Genomic DNA, 16,496 nt, shown 5'->3' with positions numbered 1-16,496 from the left:
TCACACAATCCCACAGAAATATATGACTAAAGCAGATCAGTTTATTTGCAGACCCAGAACCTCCTAGATGAGTGAATGAGGAAGGCCTGTTGGGTAAAGGCCTAAGACAGACTTATTAAAACAGTTAAAAACTTCAAGAGCGTAATTTTTGTGATTATTTCCAGAGCTTTGTGTCTCATTGTGCATTTGAGGACTAGCAGGAATGAAATTTGCAATACACATAGATTGATTTTTGTTTTTAGAGGAGGTAATATTGAGCCCTTTTAAACATCTTGAGGCCCCAGAGATCACTTTTCAAGATAAGGTGGTGAGGCAACCATTAGCCCCTAATTTAAGGTATCAATGGGTATTTAAGCCCCCCATTCTAAGGTATCAGAAGTGTCCATCTTTCAAAAGGGTTGACTCAATTATGAACCTCATTTGACCCACAGAAGGAGGAGTCAGAGCATATAGAAAGGTGAGACTAAGTCTGAGACCCTAAACATCTCTCAGACTTGACTGGAACAGATCAGTCAGCAGTTATTTGGGGGGAAGGGAGAGGGAGAACAACTGGCACACTTGCTCACACAGCGTAGTGACATATGGCCTATTTCCTCAGGAAAGCATTCATGACTTTTCTTTGAAGATCAACTTCTCTAGAACCTCCTCTAGACCAAGTTCTTTCTCTGTCCTCCATTTACAGAATGGACAGGACTTAAAGCATTAACTCAGCTCCTTTTGCTTGAAAATTCACCACAAAAGGCAGGGAAATAGGTTTGTACCCATCACTCAGGGGGTGGAGAATCATCTCCAGCATTCATTGTTGTCCTGGAATCTTCCTCAGCTTATGAAACAACTGAAGCTTCTAAACCATTGCTAGGAATATTTTTTTTTTCCTCTTATCAAATTCCCACTGTACATACATGTGTGTGTTCTGCTTCTGGAAAAAAAACCCACACAGTTCTTGACAGAAAACTGTTTTGTCCATAAACTTCCTTTCAGATTTATTTTCTGCAAATGGAAGATTAATTTTCAAAATGCATCAAGTACAAACAATACATTATTTTTCTCATATGTTTCATTCTTATTTCTAAATCAAGAAAGTGTTCTTCCCTCTCTCCAACTGTCAGTGTTTGAAAATAAGATATACTACTTGACCTTTACCAGCCAACAGCTCACATCTAATGCTATTCCATTCTTAAGAAATCCATAATTCTGAAAATTAAAGCTATACCATCAAAACATAGCCACAGTATTAATCCTGCTAGCCACAGGGAGAACTCTCAAAAATAAATATATTTGAGGTAACATCAATGGCACTTAATGTATTAATAGACACCCATTTCAATAATGATTAACATCAATATTTGCATTGATTTATGGGAAGTGCACACAGAATCCAGGAAATAAAAAAAAATCTGCAGTAATAAACATGACAAATAATGGAACAAGATTTCCTTCTTCCCTTTTTCTAAGTGAAACATTCACAGCAATCAAGAAGAATAGATAAAACATAGGACGATTAAGAGTTGACATATGTCTAAAATAAGTTTTAATTAAAAGAATAGGGTAACTGTTATGATATACTATATAATTATAGACTATGTGTATAGCTATATTTATGGAAGTATGCACTTATGTACATATAAGAAACTGTATTGTATAACCTAGCTATAGATCATTCTAAGCTATAGCTTATAAGCTCATATATATAATACAGATATAAATGGCTACAACAAGCCATTTATAATCATGAGTAATGTTTTCTATCAGTGAATTTCTAAAACAATTGATAACATATACTATTTATACTGTCATATACATTTACAACTTAAATTGTGTATTAATCTGTCTTAAGTGATTCTGAGCATGCCATGTTACAAAGTGCAATCAATACAACAATCGCATTCTTTTTATATCTAGGTAAAAAGCCTAGATACTCATCCAAAACAACTGAAATGCTGGGCATAGGATAGTCACCATCATTCAACAAAATAAGCTTTTGTTTTTAGGGCAAATGAGCGCTGGACTGATTTCAAAAGCGGTGAAGTTAAGAAAAGGGCACAGACAGTGGAAGAAAGTTAGTAGATCATAGTTGGATAGATTTTTATCAGCAATAAGTATCTATGGCACAAAAACAAACATTCTGGAAAGCTATCTTTCATTCACACACACACAAAAAATCCAGACAATTGAATATAGCAAATGAATTTGCAAAGTCCAGGAGCAGGTCATGATTTTTACTAACAGGGGAAAAGCCAAATATAATAAAGAAGTTATTTTACAATAAGTAATCTAACTGCTAAAGCCCTTGCATCAGCTTTATTAATTACTCCTGTAGGACTATGGACATTGCTTTAGGGAGAGGTCTCAGAAGCAGGGCATAGCTCAAGTAATATTGTTATGATTCACATGCTACTTTTTTTTTTTTTTAAGTAAACAACATTTTTTCTTTCATCTTAGATAACATGACATAAAATAAAGCAAGAAATACTTCTGAAAGAAAAATATAGAAGAAATTAAATATAATAAAACTAATACCCAATTGTTAAGTTTTGGGCAATATTTTAATATCCTCATTGTCAATATTTTTCTTGTTATTAGTCACTTCTCAGTAAATTGATACAAACAGGTTCTTTGTATCAGAAAAATGTATTTTGCTTCTGAAGTATATAAGCTAGACTACTTTGATACTTACTCAAAAAAACCTTTTCATTTTTCAGATGAAGTGATCTTTGTCCATGTTTCCTTAGTTTTACTTCAAAAAGTTAAAATATTTTTAAAATTCCACACTGAATCACTTTCAAAAGACTTTAAGCAGATTTGATCAACTTAATATTAAAAAAGTTAAAAATGAGTAAAATAACAGATAAAAATACCAAAGTTGCAATATTACCAGTATATCAAAGGAGAATTGAGTTTTCTTTTCTTTTTTCCCTCTCCTCCCTCTTTTTCTAACAACCTAACCAACATTTCCCAACTATGAGTTTATAAAATTAGGCATATAAAATTAGGCATCAAAACATAAAAGTGCTGAAATAGAAACAGAAGCAGCAGAGGGAAAGGACACAAAGCAGCCACATAAGAAAAGATAAGCTGAGCGCAGCACTTTCATGTTCAGAAACTTTCTCTTAAAAATACTATACATTTCACAGACTTTTTTTCTTCTGTTTTCAGCTGCTTTTGAAAAGACTATTGACCTGTGTCAGGTATTTTCCAGGGTTTCCACAGAAACCTGAAGAAATACCACCAACATAAAAAAAAAATAAACACATTAGTGAGACAACCCATTAGAAGTCATCTCCTAACAGTACTTACTGGTTTTAAAACATTTCCCCTCCATAGGGCTATTTCTATGCACTTTGCTCCCTGGCTGGTTCTCCTTTTCAGCCATTTGACCTAATTATGAGGACATTTCAGCAAAGCACTTAAGCAATACAGCTGTATAACCAGCTGCCCTCTATTTAGTAAGATGACAAGCTTGATCATCCTAGTGTTACTTATTCTGGAGTGTGCACAGGGTTGTGACTTAAGTGGGATATTTAGGGTTGCTGTGTTCATGGTGGCTAATATTTAGGCTTTAGAAGAAGTGTCTTGTGTGTGTTTTTATGGCTCATGTATAGGATACAGCTCACAAAGTCCTGGGACAGGCAGGGCAAAAAGGAAGATGCTGAAAGAGATGGTCAGAGGAGTTCTTCTTTTTCTTTTGTCTGAACTGAAAAAGTGTAGCCCAAAATAAGGTTGTGCTGAAGTTGTATAACTGATTAATACAATGGTAAATTGGTATAAAGGATGTTTTTCAAAGGATATGAGAAGTGAGAGACTGAAGTCTGGAGTCAGAAAATATCAATTTGATTAAAGGCTTAGAAGCAAAGAGGAAAGTGCTGTGGGGGAGAGGAGGAGAAAAAGAATGAGCGGGTATGAGGGGAAGGAACAGACTAGCTGCTGGGATTGCTTGTCTCCGTAAAGACTGAGAAACAAAGGAGAAATGGGGAGCCACTTTTATTTTTCTGCATAGTCTAGTGATGGATGGAGTGACTTTTTAGGAAAGAAAGAGCAGCATCCATTGCCTCACCAAAGACAAGAATTTTAATCTGCAGATTTTATTCTCATTCTCCAAGAACAATATCCCTTCACTTTGCACTGAAGGACTGAACAATTGCTATGGTTATTTTTTCTCTCAAGCACACTAGGGAAGACTAAAGAGCAATGCATACATTTTACAAGCACATTTCTGTTCTTCTACCAATTTATAAACACAGAAATAATAAAAAAGAAACCCTTCTATCTTGCATGATGTTGCCTGCATTGAAACTTTTGGCCTGGCTGGGAAATGGAATTTATGAATGCATCAGTTTTTATTTGCACTTCTCAGGAATTTTAATGAACCAGCTGTGAGCTAATCCTGTATATACTTGAAATAAAATAGCACTTAGAGGCATGGAAACAGAATCTATCCAAAATCTGTTTCTAGTTACAGGAATATACAAAATACCAAGTGTGGGGGGTTTTTTTTTTCTTTTTCTTTTTTTTTGAGAGAGTTGTCTTCTCTCTCTCTTTCATTGACAAAGATGTGAAGAAAGGACTGAGATTTATCACAGGAGTGTTGCTTTTTGAGAAGAATTAGCCCTATGTGCCAACTGAGGCACATCAGCTGCCTCCCGTTTTAACATGCAGCCTGGAATCAAGGTAGGGAGGGACTGGGAGAGGTAGTGGGCTCTCGGAAGTAAGGGGGCATTTGGGTTCTGGCAATGGGAAATGCACAGAGGATAGCAGCGATTCAGTAGAAAACCCAGCGTTCACAGGAATTGGGTAGCTGGTGATCTATGCTACCGTTAAGTGAAAAAATAAATAAAGCTGAAGTAAAAGGTGAAAGCCCCAAGGCAAGTTGGGATCCTTTGAAGTCAGATATCTAAGTTGCTTTGGATGTTAGTGTTCAGAGTTGTGCAGAAACAAGCTGCAGGGAGGAAATGCCTTGCACGGCGTGGATCCTTCCAGAATGTTTTCATACTGCTTGAAGTCTTATTAAATTTGTGTTTATAGCAATAACAGGAATGGCTGAACAGAAAAGGCGGCTGGGTAGAAAGCAGAGCACAAAGGCCATTAGAATCGTATGCTGTACAGTAAGATTCGGCATACTATTTCAGCTTTGTTTTAATAACACTGCTGTGAGATGTTTCCTGACAGACATTGTACACTGAATAAAGCTGAGATTTAAATACCACTTAGGGTAGGCAAGGGAGAGACATGTCTTAGACCTGTTTTAAGGGCCTAACATTTCTCACTCAGCCTAGCCCTACGTTTACACATAACAGGCTTGATTCTGTAGGTATGTAGCGAAAGATGAACAAAAATGTCATACTGTTTTTCTGTGTTTGACAAGGGCTCTGGGCAAAATTATATGCTAACATTTCTGCTAAAGTTAAGTAATCCCACAAGAAAGCTCTGTAGCAGAGAGCATAGTCTCCTGTGGTAGATGTGCAAAAACCACCAGAACCCTCACGGGAGGCACTGAAAATCCACAGCTGACATTTAGCCAAGGGGGGCCGGGATGACCCGTCTCTCCAGCGAGGCTGCTGCTTTATTCAAATGGATGCATCCTTGAAGGTAAATGCAATTAAACTGCAAGAAAACAGAACCAGACAAAAATTCATATCAGAGCCATTCCCTGGATGTCTGGAGATACGGTGAGCAGCAGCTTTTGCTGGCAGGAGAGAGCTCCTGTCGCTGAGACGGGGTCCCCGTAGGGCTGCGGGGCAGCTACTGCCAGCAAAGGGATCCAGCACCTTGGCAAGCTGTGCTTGTGACGGAGGAGCAGGGCAGCAGGGCCCCAGACAATCAAAAAGGGGTGAGGTGCCAGGCAACTTTGTGGAAGCCTTATGCGGCTCCTCTGCGACCATGGCAGACCGAGTTTGGCCGCCTTGGGAGCTGTGCCTTGCCTGTGGGCAGGGAGGAGTTCCTCCGGCAAGAGAGACCATTGGTTTTCTGCCTTTTGTCTTTCCTCTCGTCTTCTCTCTTGAGAGTGTGGGTGATGTGCAAGGGGTTGTGCATCTCCAATGCAGCCAGGGCTGGAAGGCAGGCCAGGAGGGGCCCTCCTGGGGGCTGCCCACTGCAGACCTAAGGAGGCAGCAGCCTCATCCAGGTCTCATGTGGAAATGAGTCTCTTCCTCCACAACTAACCCTGCTGGAGGGTGATTGTCTTGCTTCCTTGTCTACTTGCCCCAACAGCAGTAGCAGAAGAAGGCCAATGTTAATGAAGCTGGCTCTTTGACCACAGTGGCCAGCTCTGGCCCCAGCTAGGGTGACCCACACAAAACGTGTTCAACAGCTGAGGAAGGGAAGGGGTTGGAGAGGGGTGCCAGAGAGAAAGAGCCTGCAATGAGGGGAACACATGGTAATGGAGGGCATGGTAACCTTACCCTCCTGATTCATCCCCTATCCTTTTTTCCCCAAAGGAAATCACTTAGTTCCACAGTGGCAAGCAGGGAAACTGCAGCGTGGCTGGGATGGAGAGCGGGTGATGCGCTTGGAAGGCTGTTGCTGCTGAGGGTATCTGGTTTAAGACCCTATTTTCTCTTGCACATAAATGTGCAATATTTCTATCATTTATACCAAAGTGCTTAGGCAGAGGGTCTGTCTTGGAAACTGAACTACAACTAAGAAATTAAGATAGAACAGTTTTTGCATACCTCTGCTGCTGAGAAACATCTGTAAATGCCCTGCAAAGTGCTCATCTTCACCTCACCGCAGGGCCAAAGGGAGTACAAGAGGTGGGAGGGCACCTATCCACAAATGTCAGCGTGAAGCACTGCTGTCTTAAAAGGCATTACTATGCATACATACTCCAGTGAATCTAGTTCTAAAGGGCCTTAATGTCTCATCCTTATAGTACTGATGAGAAGTGTTATGTATCACAGCTTTGTTGTCTTGCTCTGGGCGAAAGATATCAAAGTTAAGCTGAAAGAAAAGTAAGACAACCCTGGTGCTGAAGGATTTGTACCTTAGGCCAATGAATAATTCATATACAGCAGAAAGGAGAAACAGATAGTAGTGTTTCAGGCTTAAAATCCTTTCCGTGCAGCTTTTTGTTTGTTACTTATTTTCTGTCAAAGTAGAAAATGACCATGCAAATTTCCTCTTATTACAGAAACTAATGCTTTTATAGTTATGTAAGACTGACTGTAAGATTTTCCGGAACCTGCTGTACAGTTTGCATTAGTCATAGATTTCAATCAATACCAATTTGACATCCATGAACAAAAACTGTATTTGCTTTTGCCTGTTACTGAGAGAGACACTGAATAGGAGGTTTCTTAAATAACTTGGCCAACACATAGACAATTCATGATGGCACTTAAATTGTACAGAACTGTAATTGAAGTGTGCTCCAGTTGAGACATGCTACTCGTGATTTAAAAAAAGAAGCTGCAGACATCTCTGGAGAAGGAGAAAAGAGTACATTAGAAATGAGTGGGAATTCTATGGGGTAGGATGTCCATGTACAACAACAGTAGTCATTTACAGTCCTCTCTTAAAGAATTTTGCCCAGGATATTATAGTAGTCCCTTCCCCTTTGCAGTCTAAACCATGAAGTGTCTAAACCATGCTTGGGTCAAAGCTGTTAGTGAAAAAACATTCATCAGATTAGGACTTTTCCTTAAAAAATAGGTACATTATGATACTTTCTCTGTGTGTATTTGCATCCTTCATATTTTCTTTATTTACGTGAAACTATCCTATTATGTTGCAAGTCTTCTTGAGTTGCATCAGCTATTTAAATGGTACACAGTAGTCCTCAGTTTTCAATATAAAAGAAAATCCTCAAACACCTATGAGGGGATTATTCCATTTCTTTTTCATGATCATAGTTTAGTCAGGGGATGAACTTGTAAAGCTTCCAAGTTTCTTCTACCTTATTTGCAGCCTTACAAGCAGCTTTCAAAAGATGCATTTATTGCTCCACCTAGTGACCATAACAAATATCTCCATGGACAGCAATGATTCCTGAGTCGAGGAGCCAGTTGTAGTTCATGGGGCTCCACTACTGGGAGGGTCAGGAGAGGATGCTTAGCTGTTTAGCTGCTCTGAGCTATGAGGAGCCACAAAGCAAGGCTGTTTTCCAGACATCACTTCTGGATGGCATAGGAAGTGTCTGCACAGCAGATAGCAGTGAATGATGAATCCAATGTCATTGCAAGAGGCTGAAACTAGTGTGGGATGGCAGCAATGTTTGAGGTTTTAAGAGACAGGGAAGTGTTCCCTGTGCAGTAGGACTGGATCTGGCCTGCCTGGCTGTCTGAGCTTGTTCCAGAGATTCTTCCTGGGCCTCCAGAATAGACCCAGCTTTGTTAGAAGGGTTGCTTCTTCCCAAGAGTTGCAGCTGTATGCTCTGCTTCTCTGGCCGCTGCTGGACTGATGTTTTCATCATTTCTTCACTTCAATTATATGACTGTTCTCTTGACAAATAATATTTAATTCAAGGCCTGTCACTCTGTATGTCTCATTAGGATCATTGCCTACTAAAATATGGTTAAACTAGCAGAATCCTAAATTTCTGTTCACCCTCAAGGTTGGCTTTTGACTCCTTTTAGGGCCCTGGTTTCCTCAAACAAAGGGTGATGGCTGATTAAAACCTGATGAGCTCCTACATGAACTGCAGTTCCAGCTTTTCCAGGCTATTATTAGACCTCTTCAGGCAGAAATCTGAGGAGCTGTGTCTAGCCCAGGATGAATTAGAATATCTTCATATGCTGTTTTTTTTGTTGTTCAAAACAGTATATAAAATTCAGCTTCACTGTGGTGATTCCAAAGGTATGTGTACACCCAAGAAAATAAGATTTAGCTTCAAGAAAGAAATACATTTTAAAAATGTGTGCTCTTGCGCATGAAGATGGTAATATGGATGAGGTAGCTGAAAAATTAACTCAAGAGACACTACTTTGTTCCCTTACAATTACTGCATGCCAGGAAATCTCAATTCAGATTGATTTTTCTGGTTCAATACTAATACTGTTGCTCCAACCATCTGACCTAGTGTCCTCCCCTTTAGAAAGGCTTCTCTATTCATTCTGATTCTTTTAAACATATGTAACATACTTGTGTCAAGTAGAAATAGCCAGACTTTCCAGAACCTCTGAGAGCATTTCAAGCCTTTGCTTTTGAACAAAGCACAGGTGTTGGAGATCAAGTGTCAAAGTAAAATGCAAACAGCTCATCTTAATTTTATGTCAAAGCTTTGTCTTTTCAAGACTGTCTATAACATCTGTGTCCAATGAATTATTGTACATTTCTGGATGGCTCTGTGGCTTTCCAACCAAGTTACCCAACCCTATAGGTGCAAATACGATCACTACCCATTTTCAGTTCATAAGGCCACACCAAATACTACATTTCTAACACAAAGATCATGTTCAAGCAAGGCTAGATGTTCTCTATCTCAGAGAAGTAGTGGATAAATGCAGTTTTAAAAGTCTTTCCTTCTTACCTCAAAAAAAAAAAAACTTGCATTGCAAACAGACTCATCTTCATCTTGTCAAGTGACTCGTGTGTTTCAGAAAAGAGAATAAAAAGGTATCTGTTGCTGCAGTGCTGAAAGATGCCAGTTCTATTCCATTTCTTGACATACAAGGAAATCAGTACTGATGGATTTCAGAATAAAAATGGAAATAAAGTGTCATTTTAAACAGTAGTTTAAATTCTTAGTGAAGGAGAAACCCTCACAACATTATGCTCAAACTCATGCTTTATTGTAATATGCTGCTTTTGTTCCAAGCTAATTAATGCAAGTTGGTTTTCTAATTACAGTAAATAATGAATGTCATTAAGTGTTTAAAAGATCATGTATAACTGATAAGAAAATCACAGGAAAAAAAAACTGTCTAAGATTAATGTTTCCAGGGTAACAACCATCTTGATGTGTAGAGGTCTTGAGAACTATTCAATATCAAATCTTCTGGATGTTTTCAGTTCTCTTTCCAAAGTCATTTTGGCAATGTCCTGTTTAAGGCCAAATAAGTGAAAAAGTGTATTAGTAAGATTTTAAAACATAAAAGCAGATGAATTTGTAGAAATCTTTTTTAACAGTAATGGCCAAATTGTGGATGGGCAGTATGTGACTATTTGGCTGGCAAAGACCCCCCACAATACACAGCAAAACAAAGGACAAACTAAAAATTGAACTGTGATAAATAGGGACTCCCATAAAATGTCTCCTTTCCAGAGCACTGAATGACCTGGCAAAGGCCAGAATTAGCCATAGCCCATATTACAGAGCAGCGTAAAATGAGGCCTCCCAACTGAAGTCATGCTAAGTCAAGAGAAGCAGTCCTCATCTCAGGCCTCTGTGTTGCTTCTGCTGCCCCTTCTCATTCCTCAAGCTGCAGAGGAGGAATGAGTTCCCTCTCCTTTCTGCCTCTTTCAGATGAGTTTCCACTGGCGAGCATAACTTGCATTCGCTACATCTTTAATCCTTGCCCTTCCATGGGAATTATAAACCACCAAGGCATTACTCATCTTGACTGTCTCTGCTTCTGAAGCTGTAAATCTGCCCTGACAGAAGCAAACAGGCAATATCCAAATCTTGATATCCCTAAGGGGATATGAGTCCTGAGGACTCATTGCATTTGTGCTAGCAAAGGTCTTGACTGGTGAAGTGTTTGCATGAATACATTCGCAGCAGAAACAGGGTCAGAGGAATTTCTTCTCCATCTGTACCTTTGACTGTCAACCTGTGGCAAAGCAAGCTACAGGAATTAGGCAGAAAATTATTTGGGGGATGTCTAGAAGGGACTTGTAGAGAAAGATGCAGTGGGTATTTTTAATACATTCTAAAGTACAGGTATGACTTTCTACAAGAATCTAATAAGAGAAAATGAGATGAAAATGCTGCATTGGGCCAGGCAAAAAAACATGAAAGATAGGATTGCTGTTTGACAGAAACAGTTTAGATGGAAATACTTTTTTCTGCAAAGAGTTTTCCCTTGACAAGTAAATTACATGTTGTAAAACCAATTTGCTATGTAGTTGTCAGGTATCACATGACAAGTAAACTGAGACAGGCCAAGAATAAGCAACGGGTTCTTTAAAACTCACCAATATATGTTATTAATAAAAATTAAGTCCTCTGACTCAAAATCAATCTTATCCACCCTAACCAGAATACAATAGTTGACGAAGAATTCTTCGTCAATGCTATGGAGCGATAGGTTCTTGGAGAAGGCTTTTACTTATTTTACAGTCTCTCCTCTAGGGCCCTGAGAGCTGAATACTGCGTAATCATATAGGCAAAAATCAACCATATCTGAAGGTGGTTGGTTGCAGCCCGCATAAAAGACCAATAGCCACACAGGAAGTGAAGGAAAAAATAAACTGTATCTATTTTGCTTGTGGGAAACTGTGGTGTAAACAGATCAGGTGTGACCCACAAACACAAAATCTGTGAACTTGAACCAGAACTTGAACTGGAATTTAATTCAGCATAGAGCATCTGTCGCAGGATGTCTGCTGGTTGTTTATAACTTCAGCCCTTTTCAGATGAATCACGAAATGCCTCTTTAGCCAGAAACACAGGCAATAAGGTCTAGCCAACTGAGCAGCACTCACTTCTCACCAGTTCTCTCCTTTCTTTAGACTATTACCTTCCTGGATGCCTCCTTCTAAACTGGATATGCGCTCTGAGCTCCCCTTCTCTTTGTCCTTTTCGGAAAAAAGTGAAGAGTTAATCCGTTCTTCCTAGGCCAGTGGCATTACTATTAATTTGTCACAGCACCACCCAAATTATATAGTTTGTGCAACATTTTCTAATATGAATTTCAGGGTACTTTAAGAGAGACTTTACATTCATACCTTATTACACAAGCATTATTTTCATGGGTATAAAAATTATCTTATCCTGCTGACAGATTCTTCTGGGAGTGGAAATTAGTGTAATGCTGATTGCAGAGCAAAATGAATATACTGTATTTAAGCAGGAAGATGTTTCTGCAACAAGGGAAATATCTGATCATTGACAAGGCAAGTCTAGCTGTAAAATGGCTTATGACACATCCTCAATGAATTTGCACCTTTCTTGTGCCTGTGTAAGGTGAAGGACACAGCAGAAATTTCAGGTGGAGACTCTTGATACAGCCATATTCATTTAGCATCCAATCTCAGACAAGAAAGGCACAAGGAAATACTATGCATTTTGCCTCACTGGCCTTGCTTAATGTCTGTGGCCTGCAGAGAGCAGAAGAGAAGGTTACAGGCCATATAATGAGCTTAGAAATGTCCCCAAAGTGTACTTTGGGTGCTTTGTTTATCTCTAAAGAGCATCACATGAAGTATCAGCTGTTGGAAGACCTTGTCTGATCTGAGAGCAGGGTCCTCCAGCCTGATCTTCTAAGAAGGAGCCGGCCTGACCCAGTGCCCCTGTATAGGCTGGGGATCAGCTAACAGCCTTTTTTTCAGGTAATATTATGGCAAGATTGAAATTAAAGGTCTTTTTTAGTCAGAAATTAATTTTAATGTATACCTGCTTAATTTTGAAAGAGTTTTTTTTTACTCTTATAGAGCTACTACAAAAATCTCTAGTTTATACTTTTTTACTATTTTGAAACAAACACTTTCTTCGCCCATTTGCTTCAGCACCATTTTCTCAAGCACTTTCAGAACCTAATAATAGATTTGCTCTAAGTGTTCTTTTTTTTTTTTTTTTTTCTTTTTTTTGTATCGTGTGTACTTTTTGGCTATGAAGGAAAAGCAGGCTTTGAATTGAAGAGGAGACATTACAGACTGTGGTCCTGAAATAAAACTGGACTATATGATCAAGTAAAACAAAAGCGTGTAAGAGAAAACTGGTGTGTCACATTAGGATAAACTTTTCCTTTGTTTCCTAATGCTGCATGTAAAACTAGCTTTCTTCTGTTAAAGATGCCATTTTCCTTCTCCTTAGAGAGAACTAACAAGGGTGAGTGTTGTGAGAAGATCACAAGTATTCTGGCGAAAAAGAGAGGCAGCTCTGTAAGACAGTGTTTTCTGCTATCCTTTTGAACATGTAGATTTAAATTCTGATCTCTAACACTGCTGCAAGGGGAATTCTCTCCAGACACTCCCTTCCATTACACTAAGGTGCAAGTGTTTGGCAAAAACTGCTCAAAAGAGGGAGATGTTCTTCCCACTCAATTTGTTGCTATGCCAGAACTGATTTCTGACTTCCAGATGGTCCATCTTTTTTATATAAAGAATAGGAACTAGTTTCTAGGACTAAATTCTTCCCTCTTTTTATTGAATAGGTGAGCATACATCATGGGGACATGGGTACCACTGGTACCTGATCCTGGTCTTGCTACTAGTCCTGTGACAGGAGTAGGAAGTACCACAGAAACTAGGGGAAAAAAGGGACCTCTGAGAAAGGTCTGTGCGTCCTAGGAATGAATGCTAGTAAAGAGATGAAATATGAGAACTGGCTCCAGGAAATACAGCACCTGGACTACAGCAAGCTGGCTAGAATTGGGGGAGGTAAGGATCTCAGCTCACCCTATCATTTTCATGTCAAGGTTTGATGCCCAGGACAGGGCAATCTGCAAAACCTTGTGACCACTTGCCTTAAGGGACTGTAAGGCATTTACAACCTCTCTGATAAGCACTGCCATTTCTAAGCTAGACTTGGCTGAAGTCTGTCAGTGTCATCTTAAGGCCAGACACGTAGAAGAGGCATTTGCCAGCAGCACTTTGGGTTCAGCAGTGCCAGGGCAAGAGCTGGAGCCTGGTTTGCTGCAAGTTACTCTAAGGTCATAGACCATCTCCAAATGGGAAAATAGCCCCCATCCTCAGGGTCTGTGTTTTTGATATGAGGGCAGTAAAAAGGATTTTAAAGGTCAGAGTTCCTTTGTCTGTTTAAACAGTAGTTCTCCAATATGGCTTTGGAGACATGCGGGGGGAGAAAGACATGGAAGAAAGCTCTACAGGGCCATTGAGTGGTGTGGGGGGTCACTGGACAGAGATAAGAGTACAGAAATTGATGGGGTGTGATTCCCTCTCTTCAGCATTTGGATGGCACAGATATTTCCAGGCTCTGTTAATCCTTTCCTTATGGGGCCTCAGCTTCTCTGGAAAGCTACTGTCCCTTTTTGTGATTCATAAACCAGTGTGACAGTTGTGCAAATGATCGTGAAATCCATGGCTTCAGCTAGGGACCCAAGGTGCTGTGAACCCTGAGTGAAGTAGGAAGCCTATGAAGTTGTCTTTGCACCAATGCCTTTTGTCTCAATGGGTTCGGGGGAGGTAGAGGAGGAGGAAAGGCCTTTTCATGTGGCTTCAAATCCCTCTGCTCTTAAGAAATACCTGTAGTTCCCTGGTAAAGTGTGCATCATCCCCCAGTGCAGCTGTGAGGGGTGGACACGACAGATAGAGTGGAACTTTGCTCTTTAGAGAGGTCTGTGTGCCCATGTTCAACAGATCGCTCCTACCCTCCTGCTTAGGAGCCTTACCCCTAACAATGTTTGTTACGTTACCATGCAAGACACCGATGGAGAAAGTGAAAGGAAACAAGAGGGAAGACAAAACTTGGCAAAGACAATTTGCAGATGTGATCAAATTGATAACTCATTTTGCATAGAGAAGAGAGAGAAACAGCACTTAGGAAACATACATAAAGTTCCTGTCTTTTCTAAGAAAGCTTTATGCAAAGCAGAAAGTAACCTTACAAAATTTCCCGTGCAGGCAACTAGCTTTTACATTCTAGCATGTCAAATTGTTTCACACGCTGAAGATCTGTAACTTTCAGAGAGCTGTCAAAAAAGATTTGACTTTCACAGACAAAAATGGTGTTGACTTCAGCTTGTCTTTTGAAAAATACAGTTTGGAAGGGGGGAAGCTTGCTTGAAAGAGCAAAGATTCAAAATTCTGCTCATCTTCACTGAAGCTGTGCAGGGATTTATGTCAATTTTTCAATCTTGAAACACAAACACAACTTTAAGAAACAAAATCAAGACAGGAAATATCAGTGGGAACTCTGCTGGAAGCCATCAAAATAGGTAAAACCGGTCGTGCTCAAGTTTCTTCAAGGTATTTATCAGATTATGCGCTAGGCCATCTTTCCAGTGAGATGTTATAACACCCACAGTGTCTGATTTGCCTTAAAATTTAGCTGCACTATAACACTCTCTGTCTTTATTTTTATCACTTATGTTTTCTCTCTTTAGGTTTCTCTATACCTGATTTACACTCAGTCTGCCAAGCCAATTCAAAACAAGGCTGTCTTCATGTCTACGCTGAAGTATAACCCAACTTATGCTACTCAGGATAGGAAAACCTTAAAAAAAAAAAAAAAAAACTTCTCCATTTTCATTTTTTAAAATACATTTTTATATATGCAGGAAAAACTTAAATATAAATATTTCCCTATGATTCTTTCAGTAAGTCTTATAAGTACTTCCTCAAAGCTGTAGAATGCAAAAGCACCGTCATGTTTAGCTGTCATGCCATACTTCTTTCTTCATGACTTTTCACAAACTCTATGCAGATTTAAATTTGCAATGCTACTATGTGCTACTATCAAGTCACAGACTGTCATTCATACTCAGCTCTTTTGCACAGAACACCCTATGATTTCATAGTGATGCAGTATTTAATACTTTCAGAAAGGGTGTAAGAATGAAGAAGGCTTAAAAGAATCCTTGCTCCAGTACTCATCCAGATCCCAGCAGCTTAGGGGCTTTGAGACAGCTATATGTTTTTATAGCTGTGCTTTAATAATCCTAATAGATTTTAAAAGTTATTAGATACAAAGCATGAAAGAAAAATTCATCCGAACTTATGTTATTTGCACATTCCCTGCCTGTATGTTGCACAAACTACATATTATAGGGAAAAACATTCTCTCTTGTTTGTTTTTCAGACGTGCTATCTCATAACTTGATCAAATACTCTCTACTTCTTATATTGTAAGAATCAATAAATAATCTTCCATTTTCACTTTCTCCATGACATCTATCAGATACTTCTAATTCCAGGTTTTTACCAGACTGAAGAGTTGTATTCTGTTTTATCTTTTCTTGTATGAAAACACACATAGCTCTGATAATCCTTTTGCCCTTTCCAGTACTCCCACACAGTTTTTCAGGTAGCAAGACCAGAACTATCCCCAGTGATCAGTAGGTGAATGCATTCTGCTTTCTTTTGCCTTTGAGAAAAATTTTCTGTCTTTGATGAACACTGACCTTTTAATCCTATAATAATTCCAAGTCCATCCATTCCCTCCCCCCTAACCCCGACACACGCACCAGGAGCATTAGCTAATTTAGTACACATCACTGGATATGTCTAATGAGGATGGTTGTCAGAGAAGAGATTACTTTTATATTAGTGGAGTCATATGCTTGAGGATGACCCTTTTGGGAGATGCAACTTAACTCTGCATCAATCTACTACAGAGGTGAAAGTGTATTTTAAACTTTCAGTCCTTTTTTCTGCCACCATTGATTTTTTGTGTTTTCATCTCTCAAGTCAAAGGCAGGTAATACATTCTGGTTGTCTTT

At 39.2% G+C, this 16,496-nt stretch overlaps 1 long non-coding RNA gene across 1 annotated transcript in view; it reads left to right on the top strand.

Annotated features, from left to right (window-relative positions):
- Positions 1 to 4,558: 4,558 nt before the first annotated feature.
- Positions 4,559 to 16,496, top strand: part of LOC135327526 (uncharacterized) — a 26,651-nt gene continuing 14,713 nt past the window's right edge. Inside the window, exon 1 of the long non-coding RNA XR_010387787.1 lies at positions 4,559 to 4,668. This is a non-coding gene — a long non-coding RNA (uncharacterized LOC135327526). The remainder of the gene's footprint in view (positions 4,669 to 16,496) is intronic.

Source organism: Dromaius novaehollandiae, chromosome 2, assembly GCF_036370855.1.
Source record: "Dromaius novaehollandiae isolate bDroNov1 chromosome 2, bDroNov1.hap1, whole genome shotgun sequence".
Classification (NCBI taxonomy): Eukaryota; Metazoa; Chordata; class Aves; order Casuariiformes; family Dromaiidae; genus Dromaius; species Dromaius novaehollandiae.
Note: the sequence above shows the minus strand (reverse complement) of the source record. Positions and strands in the feature narration are given on the sequence as shown.